The following is a 15,031-nucleotide window of genomic DNA, read 5'->3' as shown; positions in this document are numbered from 1 at the left end:
AAAAAAAAAAAAAGAATTGCCATTCTCTTCCTGCACTCAGGGACTCCCGGGCACCTGCACCTCCTTCTCTCCCTGTGTCCAGCGATGCAAAGGCGGCACCTGCCAAGCGATGGTCTATTCAATTATTTGATAAAGGAGTAGCAGGAGCTGCCCCCACATCCATCCCAAGTTCCACGACAAACGGACGCACTGCGCCCAGGTTTCTTCGCTTTGGGAGCACAGGTATGCTCAGGATAGCCTTCTTTTTTTTTTCTTTTTTTTTTTTTTTTTGTCTAGAGGTGCACCAGGATTGCCACTCCTCGGTCTTTCCATTCCTGCCCTTGGGGAAGCACAGGGACCTGCCACCCCTTCCCTTTCTATTTCCGAGGGGCACAGGGACCGGGTGGGTGCACAAAAGTCTATCCAACCGCAGCACGCAGGGATGCACACCCTGGGACCATCGTCCGCTTCCCTTGTGTTCAGAGGGCAACGAGACCTGGTACTCAATGGTCTTTCGATTCGTGCACCCAGGTCCCCCCTGGGGACCTGGCTCCCCTCCCATTCCTGTGTCTAGGGACACTCAGGAATTCGCCACCCAGCGGCCTTTTCATTATGCACCCGGGGGTGCGGAGGACCCTGCCTCCACTCGTATTCCTGTGTTGAGGGGCACACGGGGCTGCGCCATGCGTTGGCTCTTCCATGTGTCCCCAAGGATTCACAGGAACCCTGTGCTTCCCCTCCCATACCTCTGTCCTAGGATGCACAGGGCCCCACCACGCATGCTCTTTCTATTCCTCAGCCTTTGGACTCACACAGACCTGCCTTCCTTTCCAATCCTGTGCCAGGGAGGCCGAGTGACACGCCCCCGGGGTCATCTTTCACTTCCCAAACGCGCAAGAATGCACAAGGAACAGCCACCCTTTGAATGCCTTTGTTCATGTTCTTGCAGGGACCCGCCTTGGCCCTGTCTCTCCATTTCAGCGTCCAGGGACATGTAGGAATCTACCTCCACTTGCTTTCCTGTTTCACAGTCACAAGGGGACCCAAGCTGCCACGGTTGCTTTTTTTTTTTTTTTTTTTCCTTCCCCAGCCTGAGGATGGAATGGGAACAGGCTCTCTTTCCATTGCTCTTTCTAGGGATAAATCAGGGCAGCCACGTGACTGGCATCCCATTTCTGTGCCCAGGGACATAGCAGGACCTGCCTCCACATGAATTGCTCCTAAGCTAGGCCTGTCATTCTGTGTCATCCCTTCTTGCTTCCGACAGGCATGCAGAGACCATTACTTTCTTCCATAGGGACTGTATGTCTGACTCTCAGATATCTATCCTTGCATCTAACTTGGATGAGGCCAAAGTAGGGGCAAGAATATAACCAACCTCCTACTCGCTACATGGAGAACATAAAAAGAGTGGGGAATCAAGAGGAAAATGTGGAAACTGGGCTCGAAGGTGATGAAAAGGAGGAGATCAAGCTATGTGACAAAAAAGAAAAACATTCACAGCTTCATTACAAATTGTTGAGAGCTTACATGGAAAAACATGGAGTTGTGTGTTTATTTACCCAGCAAACATCCAATGAGCACCTTTTCTGAGACAGGCATTGGCTGTCAGGCAATGAATAAAATGGGATCCTCGCCATCAGTAGACTGAGACGTCCCACCAACTGAATAATCGATGGAATTCAGTCTCTTAAGTACATCAGTAGTGCTGCAAAGTGTTCATCATCCATCTTGAATTAGGTAGCAACAAGTGGAAACTTTCATAAAATTAAATCAAAATAGTAATAGCCTCTAAAACAATTCTGGAAGCAAAGAAGGTGCGCTTTTTTGTTTGGGTTTAATAAGAGGGGCCAGACAAGAGCTGGGTGTTCAGCTCTTTAAAGCATTTTCCACCATGCCCATCACACTTGTGGGGATGAGCACTGGGTGTTGTTGGAAACCGACTTGACAATCAACTATTTATAAAAAATAAAAATTTAAAATTTAAAAAATGCATTTTCCAGCTTTCTGCTGTGAGTCAGGTTCTGGGCTAAGTATTGAGGATGAAAACACTGAATGGAACACATGTACTCATAATAAAAGAGCACACAATAAAATGGAGGCAGACATGTAAACTAGCAGACATATCTTATAAATTGTGTTGTTCAAAATTTGACCACAGAATGTTACTGTAGCACAAAGGACATACTTAAAGCAAACTTGGAAGAAGGAAGACTTGATGACCCTTCAGGTGAGTTTCAGATGGTGCTGAAAAGGAGTTTTTTAGGTTTCATAAAAGGGAGTGAAAGATGAGGCGAGACATTTAGAAAGGAAGAATAGTTCTTGGACAAGGCAAAGATGTTCAAAATAGCATCTTAGGGAGTTTTGTGTGTCCAGAAGTTATGAACGCCTGTGGGTAAGTGGAAAAAGATGAAGAGAAGAAGGCAGAGGCCAGGCCAGGAAGTAGCTTGTGCCCTAAACTAAGACCATTGAACTTCATGCTGACAGCATTGGAGATCTCTTGAAGAATTCTGAACAAAGAGTATTTTCATAACTGTACTCTGTTCTACTCTGAAAAGCAGGGTATAGGATGGGAGGGGCCAGAGTAGACGTAAAGAAACAAGGAGGCTAGAGTGGACACGTGCTCTTTGTCCAACATCCTGGTCATCAAAATGCCAACTCTCTCCCATCCTAATATCCTTCTCAGCCACAGGGCTCAGGCACGGCTCATATGCTTTCTTTCAACCTCAAGAATGGACAAGTGACCAGAGGCCTGAACAATCGAAATGCCTCTTTATCATCTTACCTTTTTTCTTTTCTTTTGTCTTTTTTCTTTTAATGTTTTATCTGTTTTTGAGAGACAGAGACAGCGTGAGCAGGGGAGGGTCAGAGAAAGAGGGAGACACAGAATCGGAAAACAGGCTCCAGTCTCTGAGCTGGCAGCAGAGCCCAACGTGGAGCTCCAGCCCACTAACCCTGACATCATGACCTGAGCCAAAAAATGGAGCCACCCAGGACCCTCTAGGTTCTCAGCCTTATGGACTGTGGCGCCTCCTTCTGCTGTGGGCTGCGAGGGACAGGGTGCACGAAGTCGCCCCTCCAGGGAAATCAGAGCCCAAGTCTGAGGGGAGGGGACAGGCCTGGGGAGGAGGTGACCGGATACGCAGGGCTTGATTTGACATGGGTAGCGGGAGGGGCGGGGAGGAGAGGGCCCCTGGCGTGGCGGTTGGGGGGGACAATCCCCGACCCAAAGCGAAGACAGGGTCAGGCAGCACTCCCTCCACTCCCGTGTCCAGGACAACCTTGCCAGCAGTCGAGGTGGCAGTGGCGCTCCTCCGAGGCCCCGCCCTCTCTCCCTGCCCCCAGTCTGGTCCCCTGGGCTGGCAGCCTGTGAAGGGCGCCGTCCCCTGGGCCTCGGCTCCCTTCTCCTTCTTCCTGCACGATGGCCTCACTCCTGTTCTCGCCGCCCCTGCACCCTCTCCCTGGGGGCCGGCGCTTCAGTGCAGTACATTCTCGGCTTCCTGCCACCGCCGCCTCCCAGGCCAGACAGAGCATGAGCGGGGGAGGGGCAGAGAGGGGGAGACACAGAATCCGAAGCAGGCTCCAGGCTCTGAGCTGTCAGCACACAGCCTCCATGTGGGGCTCGAACTCACAATCCCTGAGACCATGACCTGAGCTGAAGTCGGACACCCAAGTGACTGAGGCACCCAGGCGCCCCTGAGCTGTCAAACCATGAAAGAGAACCCACAGAGACCCAGTGCTGTAGCGTCTGGCTGCTGTGCTCCTGAGCATCAGAATGAAAACCCCAAGACGAGGGTCCTAAACTTCCCGCCCTGCTGGTGGCCTGGTCTTCAACCACGGGGTTCCCTGGGCCAGTCACCAGGTTTCCAGGGGAACACGGGGGGTGGCTCAAAGCCGCAGGCGGAGACAGACGAGGGTCCGTTCCTGGAGGGACCTGCCTCGACATGGCCGCTCCCTTGTGTCTCAGGCGACAGGTGGCAGAGACGCACCACGCAGGGTGATCCCACTGTCTCCCGGCCTGTGGGAGCCCCCCGCTTCCGTGGTACCCTGGATGGACTCCCCTGCCCGGGGGGACGAACCTAGGAACACTCTTCGTGACACAAGAACACAGCCCACCCAAACCACAGCTTTCCTTTCAGTAGCTGACACGAGAGGTGTTTGTTAGAGGAAATCAATTTTTCTTTTGTATTTTCCAGATGTGAGGGCGGGGTGAGCAGGGAAGAGCCGAGCTTTCCTGCAGAGGGGCCCCTGGGCCATGGTGGGGCTCAATTCAGCATCCACACCCAGGTGGACAGATCCACATCACTTCTGTGCTTCCCCAGCTGCCTGTCCCGTAAGAAGTACAGGATATTTGCGGGAGGCGTGCTGCGCTTTGAGCGTCCGGCCGTCTTCTCCTCGTTGCTCGGGGTGGATGTGCTGGCCTTGACCTCAGATTTTTCCTTCTCCATGACTCGCTGACGCCACGGACGGCCTCACGAAGGAGCCTGACAAAGATGATGAAACCCAGTTGATCCGGTGGACCCAGGCACCCCCGCCCCCTGCTCCCCGGCCCCCTCCCACCGCAGACACTTGTTTCCAGGGAAGTCCTAAGAGATCGCTGTCCCTGTGATCATTCCCCACAACAGTTAAGAACGGGTAAAGAGCAACCACTCTGGGCGTTTCAAGAAGGAAAGGATCTAAGGCTGGGAACTCGGCGCCGACAGGTCTGTTGAAGGCCCGGAGGAGCAAAGGACAGGGGCTGTGAGTGTCATGCCAAATCGTGTTGGAACACCACGCTCACCCCTAACACCTGACCATGACCCCCACGCCCCCAATACCTCACCACGGCCCCCAGACGACCCTCCCAAAACTTTGGGCAGTATTTCTTAATCTGACACAGTGCCAACTTTTATCCAGTCGGGTTGGGGTTCAGCGGGTGGGTCAGCGAGGGAATGTCAGGAAGAAATATTCCACGGTATTGGTGTATATGGGTGTTTTACCTCTCAGCCCAACGAACTTTCGCTTCAGGAACGTCTAGAAGAGAGCTCGAGGAGTGAGAGGAACAGTCTTTGCCTCCTTGCCTTCTCCTCCTTCCCCTGAGCCGCAGGGCCTGATTGGCTAAGCCCAGAGGTGTCACGGTGACTCACAATGGCCCTCAGAACCTTGTGACCACACACAAGATCTGAGTGCCGGACACGCTCACCTGGGTTCCTTCTGGTTCACGGCCGAAAACCGTGAGCGGCCGAGTGGTGCCAGAGGGGGGCACTTGTGTGCACACCCAGGGGCACCTGGGTCCCTTGAGGCCTGGGAGAACCAGGTCACACCTCCTTTTCCGGAGAGGCAGGGGTCCAGGTTCCCAGCTTTCCTCCCACCCCATGGAGAACCATGTCAAGGCCCTGAGACGCTGAGTTCAGTGTCCAACAGACATCACAAAGGGACGACACCTCTCCTGAGTGTCCAATTAACACAGGAAAGTGGCAAAACTGCCTTTCTCTGAGTGGATTTCCTTCTTAGAAAAACGGAAGTCAACACCCAGGGAGTAGGTCAGGAAAGCTTGGCTGATATCAGTTACACACATAAAAACTAAGTTTGGTACACACTTCTATTACAAAATGCCATCAAAGAAAATGTCTTATTCCACGGCGTCATGAGCATTGTAAAACACCTACAAATAGAATGTACTTGAAAAAAACCTCGGGAAAATGGACCTGAACTCTCTTCATGAGCTTCCTTGTTTGGACACTAAAATCACATTGTTCATTATTTGCAGGGGGGGGGGGGTGAGGGAAGGAAGGCTAATCTTTGAAATGTTATCAATTCTGCTCTAAATTCTCCTCTAAATCGAGGATTTCAGTGTCATCGCAATCATAAACCCAGACAGGATTTCGAGGGTATACTTGGGACCAAGGCCTGGGCTATCAAATGACCTTGAAGAGAACATGGGAGGGCTTGTACAAAAGGGAGAGTTCACCCTGCTGTCTATTATAAGTTACACACGGAGGTGTGTCATTACCCTGAGCTCTTGTTCCTCCCCGAGCTCGGAAGACGGGGGTGGGGGGTACTAATGGTTGGAAAAGGTGAGGGGGGCACCATCTGGCTGCGTGTCAGTGGGATGAGCAAGCCACACTTTGTCCCCCTTCCTGCTAAGGGCTCTAGCCCGGTCCAGGTGTGAGCCTGGAGGGCGGGGAGGCACAGCATTGGGAAATCGATCAGAGCTGTGGTTCTTATCACCTTGGATCGGACTCTGACCCACTGACCGTGGGGAATACTAAGCTCACCAAACACATTCTATTACCTGATAGTGATCAAAAAAATCATGAGGCTGATCCTGCAGTTGATGATGAGAAACAGAGAAGAAGGAGTCCAGCAGAGACGATTTGGCTGGGGCATTGGGGGTGGGGGTGGGGTCAGGAAACCAAATCTTTGTGGCTTGGCCCCTGCTTGCTCTATGTAACAGTCACAGAGACATGGGAATGGCAAATCCCAAATTCAGATTAGTGCTTACCTCAGGGACTGATAGATTCACTGTGATGGAAGTTGTATTTCCCTTGCTGAGAGTTGTTCACACAGTCACTTGTTATACTATTCCCTATATGTTCTATACATTTCTGTGTTCCTGATAAACTTCATTGATGGGAAAAAGAAAAGGGGAGATAATGAGGCAAGCAGACATGACCAAGAGAAAAAGAATGGTGTAGAGTGTGTCTTTCAAATATTGGTTAATAAATAACTTTGAGTGTAGAACTTTACTTCCAACCAAACATATGAGTTTCAGTGTGAAATAAACACATTTCTTTAAAATGTGAGTATAGCTGACATACAATATTAGGTTAGTTTCAGGTATACAGCACAGTATCCAATAATTACATGCATTACCCAGTGCCCACCATGATAAGTGTAGCTATTATCTCTTACCATGTAGTTATTACAATATTACTATATTCCATATGGTGCACTTTTCATGCCCATGACTTTTTTACTTTATAACTGGCAGTTTATACCTCTTAATTCCCTTCACCTATTTTGCCCATCTCTCCCCTACCTCCTCTGTGGTAACCACAGGTGTGTTCTTTGTATTTATGAATGTGTTTCTGTTTGTTCATTTTTTCTTTAGATTCCACATATAAGTTCACTCATATGGCATCTGTCTTTCTCTGTCTGACTTCTTTCACTTGGCATGATACCATCTAAGTCCATCCATGTGGTTGTAAATAGCGAGATGTCCTTATTTTTTTTATAGATGAGTAATATTCCATTCTGCGTGTGTGTGCGTGTGTGCACGTGAGTGTGTGTGTGTGTGTGTCACATCTTTATCCATCCTTCTATTGATGGACACTCGGCTTTCTTCCATATCTTGGCTACTGTTGATAATGATGCAATAACCATTGGGTACATATGTGTTTTTGAATTAGTGTTATTGAATTTCATGCATTTTTAATATACAAGGTGCCCAAGTCTGGATTTCCAGGAAGCAGACCCCGAGACAAACCATCAGTACAAATAGCTTACTTGAAAGGAAGTACCAGGTAGCACTGGCAGTGGTGTCATGAAGTGAGACTTGCAAGGAAGGCAGCCAATTAAGGGGGGGTGATCTAGCACGTGACGACTTTGGAGAGTGGAGCTGATTTGGTGGAGGGACTATGGGAGACTGGGTAGATAGAATACATTTCATATCCATCCCAAGTATGGGACGAGGAACCTAGAGTATGTAGCTGCCACATACCCAACCATTATTTTTCTAAGTTTATTTTATTTATTTGATGGAGAGAGAGAGAGAGAGAGAGGGAGGGAGGGAGTGGGAGAGAGAGAGAGAAAGAGAGAATCCCAAGGAGGCTCCATACTGCCTGATGAGGGGCTTGATCTCACCAACTGAGATCATGACCTGAACCAAAATCAAGAGTCGGACGCTTAACCGACTGAACCATCCAGGTGTCACCCCACTCACCAACCATTATTAATAAAGGGCTAGCTATTTTCAGAAGCAGTAAATCTCTGACACTCCCAGTGGCCTTGTGACCTGTCCAGCATGCTCCAAGGATAAGAAGAAGCCCTCAGGTAGAGAATCATGGGCGATTGCAGTAAGTAGCCTCATGGCTGTAGATGTGAGACCTGGTTTTGAAAGGCGAGAATCAAGCTATGTGTCAGTGTCATAATTTTTTGACATTGTCTGCTCCCTAAATATATCAATATTCTATCCACTGTTTGTGTAAAGTTTTCAACAAACTGTGATTACATCTCTTCTCTAAAGCTGATCCTGCATGAACTGTTTAACCAATGAGCATTTCTAATTGAAATCTGGTTTTAGGAGCCCCCATCCCTGAAAATTTTTGTGGTTACGTTTCCAGCTGTCTGAGGAACATTTGCTTTGTAGACATGAAAATCTTCTCCCAAGGGAAAAGAGAGACAGACTTTTGTACTCTGCTCTGCCTACAGACATGCGCCGCTGGGCACGTGGGCACCCATCTCTCCCTGGGAGCTCATAAGGATCTTGCTTGGGCTGTGGACGTCAGCAGCTCTGTTCTTGTCGTCCAGTCTAGAGGGGCCCAGGTTGTAACATCTGCTGTCCTGTGTGAGGGGTTCCTCAGCGTGCAGAGTGCAAGGAACCTCCTGTCTCGATCTCCTGTGGCAGCTGGAACTGCATTTATGTCCCTGTGATGAACCTGTCCGTGTTAATGGGCCGCCCCTTAGGCTGCTCCTCCTCTGATCATCCACTACCACACCTGGCCTGGCATCCTCACACTGTGTGCTTCTTGCCCCCCCCCAACCCCCCAGTGTCTCAGAAATGCTGTGCTCGGTGGTGACTCCATTTGATCACCAGCACAGTCACAGGTGGCCACAGCGGCTCTCTTCAGCTTTGATGGGAGCCCCGAGATGCATCTTTGTCACGGTTCAGCTTAGGTTTCACAGTACAATGTCCAACTGCATTGTTCGTTGCTGTTTTTCCGTCTCCACTACCACCAGTTATTGACTACTGGCAAAGTGCCTAAGAGCTATCGTAACTTCAGGCTGCAGTTTTGGAGCCTCGTGTAAGTGACTGGGGAGTCCAAGTGGCTCAGAGGACCCCAGCTGCTTGCCCTCTGGATGAACTTGAAAAGAGTTGCTCCCTTCCAAAGAGATCCAGTACAATCCCTGCTTACAGTAAGACATGCTAAGGGAAATTGGAAAGAACCTTGCTTAAATGGGGCACTACCCTCAAAGACAAAACCCAAGAAGGGATTCCAACCATGACCAGCCCAGGAGCACTCAAAGCAAACTTGAGATGGGGAAGGTATCTTTAACGTCTCACTGCCTATCTGCTAGGGACCTCTGTCACCTCCTATCTGTGCCCTAGGCCCAGATATTCTGCTCGCCTCTTTCTAGAGCCAGATTTCCCAAACTCTTTCAGGGAGTACTGGATCTAGGAGATATGAGTAACCGTTCTGGAAGCAAAGTACTCCCTTGACCAGTATGTCTGGGAAACGCTACACCATGTTATATCCTGGTATGCGTGATGCACAATGTCCATCAGCACTGAAGTCTTCAAGAAGACGTCTTTACTCCTCTGCCTCTCCTACTCTCCACCTTGCTCTTCCTCTTTGTTTCCCCCTTCTCTTCCCCCCATCCTCTCCCTCTTACTCATCCTCTTCTCTCTCCCCAAGATACAGATGCTTACACAAGGTGATTGCGGAAAAAGGACGGAACCGTTCCCTTTGCTCTCGTATCTTCCTTGGTGTTTCAATGTTGGCTGCTGGATTGCTGAGCCTGGCTGGTTGTGAGCACATACCAGCATCTGATTCTGGTGTCTGTGCTTGCTGGTGTGGCTCCCAACAAGGAGACTTGTCCATCTTGGGCCACCCCCTTCCCTGTCCCAGGCCTCTTCTTGTTGACCAAGGCTCTCCTTGGCATCTCTATGGGGTCTTTGTGAGGCCCGCAACGGGAACTCGTTCATGTTATGAACGAGCCATGGGACACCCAAGGAAATGATCTCAGCGCCTCTCCAAAGTGCCAGGCTGGCATTTCAGGCCTCCTCTTGCCTCCTCCTGTTGGGGGTGGGGTACTGACAGGATGTCCCCCTCCCAGAGCTTCAGGTAGAATTTGGGGCCGGGTGCCACTCTGCTCTAGGATTTCCAACCTGTCTTGAATCTCTGTCCTGTTCATGTTTTGTGTCCTGATACTCTCCCCTTCCTTTCCAAATGTTTCCACATGTAGCCTTTTCTCTCCAGGACCATTGCATACAATTATACAGGTGTGTGTCCCTGGGGATAATTTCCTGGGAGAGCCTGGAGGAGGGATGTGACAGGAGCCCCACAAAGCCACCAGGGGTGGAGTCAGGCAGAACTGGGAAAGCCACGGGCTGGGGTGGAGGAGTGAGGCAACCAGTTAGGGGTGCAGGTTAAGCAGGTCTAAATCCCTGCAGTGCATCTCTTGGAGAGCGCCGCAGGGGCAGGGGACCGAAATCCAGAGGGAACGAGTGGGACAGGGAGAGGGACAGCACCCACAGCACGAAGCTTGCCAAGCAGAAAGCAAATTCTCCCGAGGTTTAAAATGTCTCAAAATGTAAAAGTTGGGGGATGGATAAAAAATAAAAGTTGGCAGACTGGCTAAAGACAAAGCGCTGTCCTCAAGGTGGTAAATTCTCATGGGGGTATAGATGAACATTTCAGACACGGCCGTACAGGTATAGTCTACGGATGCTGGATGGCGGGAGCTGCTGCTGGTGAGGAAAGGTATAGTTAAGCAAGAGGAAAAGGCTAGAATGACCCATGTGGTAATGGATTCGAGCCAGAGACACTGGTATAAAGTCATATTTATTCTAACAGACACAAATGGATCAATGTAGAAATATTTATATAGATATGTGTATATACAAGTTATGTTACTTTCCCATTGCTGTTGTTAACAAATGATCACAAACTTAGTGGCGTAAAACAAAAAAATATATATTTTTTTGCTCTAGGCTTCTGGAGTTCAGAAATCTAAACTCAAGTTGTTAATGGGCTGTATTCCTCCCGGAGGCTTCACGCAAGAATCCATTTCCTTCTCTTCCTCAGTTTCCAGAGGCCACCTGCATTCGTTGGTTCATGACCCCTTTCTTGCCTCACTCCAGCTACTGACTTCCATGGGAGTATCTCCTACTACTAACTCTGCTCCTCCTGCCACTTTCTTCTAAGGACACTTGGTGGGCAGAGGGATTGGGGGTGGGGGGTGATCAAGGAAGACACAGGACAATGACAGGGACTAGCACACAAGCTTTATTTGGGCGTCACAAGGACAGGGTTCTATGAGAGGGGAAATCCCTTCCAGCAAGAGACCTTCCAGAGACAGAGGTATGGGGGTCACCACCCACATGGGGCTAGGGCAAGGAAATTTCCAGAGAAGAAGGGACAATGAGAGAGGAAATGGTTTCATGTCTCGGTGATGTACTCCACAGCTTAGTGGGGAATCTCCGGGTCAGACGGTTCCAACGAGTAGCAGCAGTCTGGGGTCGTTTAGAGCTCCAGTGTGTGACTTATCTGTGAGGAGCCGCCCACAGCTGAGGACACGACAAAATGAGAAAGAAGGAACAGCAGCAGTGCCCAGAGGCCGTATTTACCTCCCCTAACTTGCTTATGTTCTGCCAGAACGACAAAGCTGCAGATCCTAATCTTTTTGGTAGTTTTGAGAAGTTGATAAACACCATGGACTCGCTTCCTAGAAAAAGACACACATACACATCCGATTGAAAATTTTACAAAATGTTCTAGAACATCCACGGGCCCTTTAGAATTGTGCTCCCCGCTATGGTGGTCATAAGTCCCCATGTGGCAGATTCAGTTTAAAAAAATAATCTTAAAAAAAATCAGTTTCTCATTCATCTTAGCCACATTTCAAGTGCTCCGTATACAAAATAGCAGAAGTACTATTGGACAGCTGGGCTTTGAAATTCCATTGGCACAAGGCTAAGAACCCCATATCTTAAATGAACCCCTATATCTCTGGTGGCCTGTAACCCTTCTCCCAGTCTAACACGGGTCCTGTGTTTCTGAATATATACAGGCTACAAAAGAAATGGGGAGCAATATGTACAACACTGGTGAACACCCTGAAAGTCCATACAGCTCTGAGAAACGCTTGGTCGCCTCCAATCACGGGCATCTTAGCTAGAGCCACACCTCCAAAGGCTGCAAATGTGCAACCCTTTATTCTTCTCCACTCAAGGTGTGTGGACTTAAGCCCGCACCATGACCGTCATTCTGCTAGGGCATGCCAGGTGGCTTTCTCGTGAGCAAAATACACTGCGATAGGGCAGGCCGTCAGCCATCAGCGCTGCATTAATGACGAAGGACACCGATCACGTTCACAGTGCCAAGTCCAGGTGCTGTTCTTGGCCTCCTGCATATATTAGATCATGGGGCCCTCAGCTAGGAGGTGGGACTAGTATTATGCCCTAAATACAGACGAGGGGACTGAGGATGTAGATTTAAGAGGACCGAATACCTTGTCCCATGTCACCCCGTAAATGCCAGAGGGAAATGGTGGCAAGGTTAGAATGAACAGATTTCTGCAACGCTCCTGTCTAAAAACAGCCAAATCTTCTTAGTGCAATGTCTGAGGCCACCCACGTAGTCACAGACGTCTCTCCACAGCAGCACCCACCCTATGCTATGGGTCCTCTCTCTGCATTTGCCAAGATGCCTTACGTACCTGTTCCTTTCCCTGGAGTAGGACAAAGAATACTCATGATCTTCCTACCTAGAATTCCCAAATATACACTGTGACCCTATCACGCTTGATCTTGATGGTAACCTGGGCTTTCGTGACAGACCACCCAGGTGTGATAATCTGCTCCCTTTGTGACCCTGAAACCCAGCGCTTCCGGCTGTAACATGAAAATAATCAGCACCGATTTCACAAAACTGCCTGTGTGCGACCCAGCTGCATGGGAGCGAACGGCAGCGTGCGGGGCACAGAGGAAACACTCAAGAAAGGTTATTGCCCCCGAGGGCTCCTTCCTAGAAAGCGTCCACATCTCCCGCCTAGGCACCGAACCGTCGCTGGAGGGCATCCAGGATCCGGGCGGCCTTGGCGTGGACCCGCCCTGACCGCGCTCAGCCTCGCAGCCGGTAGCCCTCCCCCGACGCGCCGAACCCTCCTCCGCGTCCTCCAGGGCCCTGACCGTCCCGCTGTCCCTCCATCCGCCCTTCCACACGGAAACGTCACTGCACCCCGGGACTCACGGCTTCTGCCCACACCCGCCTGAGCGAGCCCGCGCTCACACGGCCCACGGATAAAGAGATGTTTGCAATGCGGGCACTAGGAGAAAGGCGAGGGGGACACGTCGCGGGAACGTCTAAAAGCCAGTCACAAATCGGCTGCCTGGGGCGCAGGCATGGCCCTGGCACGCTCCCGCCCAGGATGTCCCGCCGCCCCGACGGGCGCTCCCGGTCTCCAACAATCATGGGATGGCCCGGCCCGGTCGCAGGGAGCAGTAGCTAGTACTGACCAGGTCGGGTCGGGCGGGGGCCAGTAGGTGAAACCCCAGAGGGACCGGCCGGCGGCACGGACACGGCCTCTGGCCGCCTCGGAACTCCCCATCTCTGTGCACAAGGCTCTCCCAGGCTCCCAGCCGCAGCTGCGCAGGACGCAGGCGCGCGCCCGCCCTGTGGACTACATTTCCCGGCAGGCCCAGAGACTTCCGCCCCGCGACCTGGCTTCCTTTGCCGGCCAACGTGCGGGAGGACGCCGCTTCCTTGGCTTCCTCAGGTTTCCGGTCTTAAGCGTTTCTGGAGCCCAGGGGCTTGGGTGGGACGTTCCCGGTTCCTGAACACAGCAGCCCTAGAGAAATCGGGGTGGTGGGGACCCCCTTTAACTCTGTTAGGACTGAGAAACGGATTCTCAAACCTTTCTGTGCAGCAAGACTTTCTTGGGAGAGCCTGGTAAAAATGCAGATTTCTGGGCCCCTTCCTAACACCCTGAAGCACCGCATCTCGCATGAGCTCGAGAATTCACATTTTAATACGTTTTCCTGAGCTTATGACTCTGGTCTTGGTCTCGTGGGTCACAGTGGCCTTGAGCTACCTTTCTACTTTGTCGCGAAGACCTTGCTACTCCGTGTGCTCCTCTCTGCCTTCCGCCACCACCAGAGGGTTCGAGGGACTTTGGGTTCCCCCAGTGGCCCCATCTCTTGTCTTCTGATTGGTCCCTCGCGCGTCCCGTGCTAGGGTCACATTTTCCCTCCTGGGTGAGTTGGTGCGAGGCCAGCGGCAGTGCTGTTCCTGGAAGACTTCATCTTCACATTGGTCCCCAGCTGGTGCCGATGGTGTTCGGACGCCAGATTTTAGTGCTGGTATTTCCCTCGTGGGACCAGGACGTAGTCCTGCGTGGGCTCAGAGCCGCCTGAGATGGTGCCTCCCAGACGTGGGCGGAAGTGAGACGAGGGGCCTGGTGCCTCACCGCCCGAACCCACAGAGGCCCGGGCACTGGAGACAGCTCCACCAGGGCAGGGGTGGGCTAGTTGGCGGGGATTGGGAGCCCGGGACGTGTAGATCCTGCACATGCTGTTTGTTGTCGCAAGCGGATCCGGGCGTCTTTGCCGGCGGTAGCGGCTGGTTTCAGGGTCCGCACGTCTAGGAACCTGACCGTGGCGTCTGGCCCGGGCTCCCAGGAGGGGAAAGGGCTCCTGATGTGACACCCCAGGAGTTGCTGCGCCTACAGCCAGGAGCTACCATGCCCCCCCCTTCCCTAACCCCCAACGATGGCGCAGACTGGTGGCCTCTCGCCTGTGTTTCTGTGGCTCCTGCCGCTAGGTCCCTGGGAAACTGTCAGGCGGCTCCTGGAGCTTTGCCACCAGTGGGTGGCTTCGGCCTGAGATGCACACCCCGGAGCAGGCCCTAGATCTTTTGGTGTCCGAGTGGTCCCTGGCCCTCCTGTCCCAGGACATCCACAGCCAGGGGCAGAAGCTGCTTCCGCAGAGCTGCGAAGATGTGCCTCTTGCAGCATCTACGCAGAGAGCTTGAGAGATGAGGGAATAGGTGCGAGAGAGAGAGAGAGAGACAGAGCTTTGATCTGGTTTGGTTGGCCCTGAAGACTGGGACACCACGGACGCTTACTTCCC

At 51.5% G+C, this 15,031-nt stretch overlaps 1 long non-coding RNA gene across 1 annotated transcript; it reads right to left on the bottom strand.

Annotated features, from left to right (window-relative positions):
* Positions 1-11,171: 11,171 nt before the first annotated feature.
* On the bottom strand, positions 11,172-13,565 carry LOC120227444. Its single transcript, XR_005527258.1, has 2 exons — positions 13,421-13,565; positions 11,172-11,628 (listed from the first exon to the last, which is right to left on the bottom strand). It is a non-coding gene; the product is annotated as an uncharacterized LOC120227444 (long non-coding RNA).
* Positions 13,566-15,031: the final 1,466 nt, after the last annotated feature.

This window comes from Hyaena hyaena, unplaced genomic scaffold (assembly GCF_003009895.1).
Source record: "Hyaena hyaena isolate Hyena2069 unplaced genomic scaffold, ASM300989v1 scaffold_2338, whole genome shotgun sequence".
Classification (NCBI taxonomy): domain Eukaryota; kingdom Metazoa; phylum Chordata; class Mammalia; order Carnivora; family Hyaenidae; genus Hyaena; species Hyaena hyaena.
Note: the sequence above shows the minus strand (reverse complement) of the source record. Positions and strands in the feature narration are given on the sequence as shown.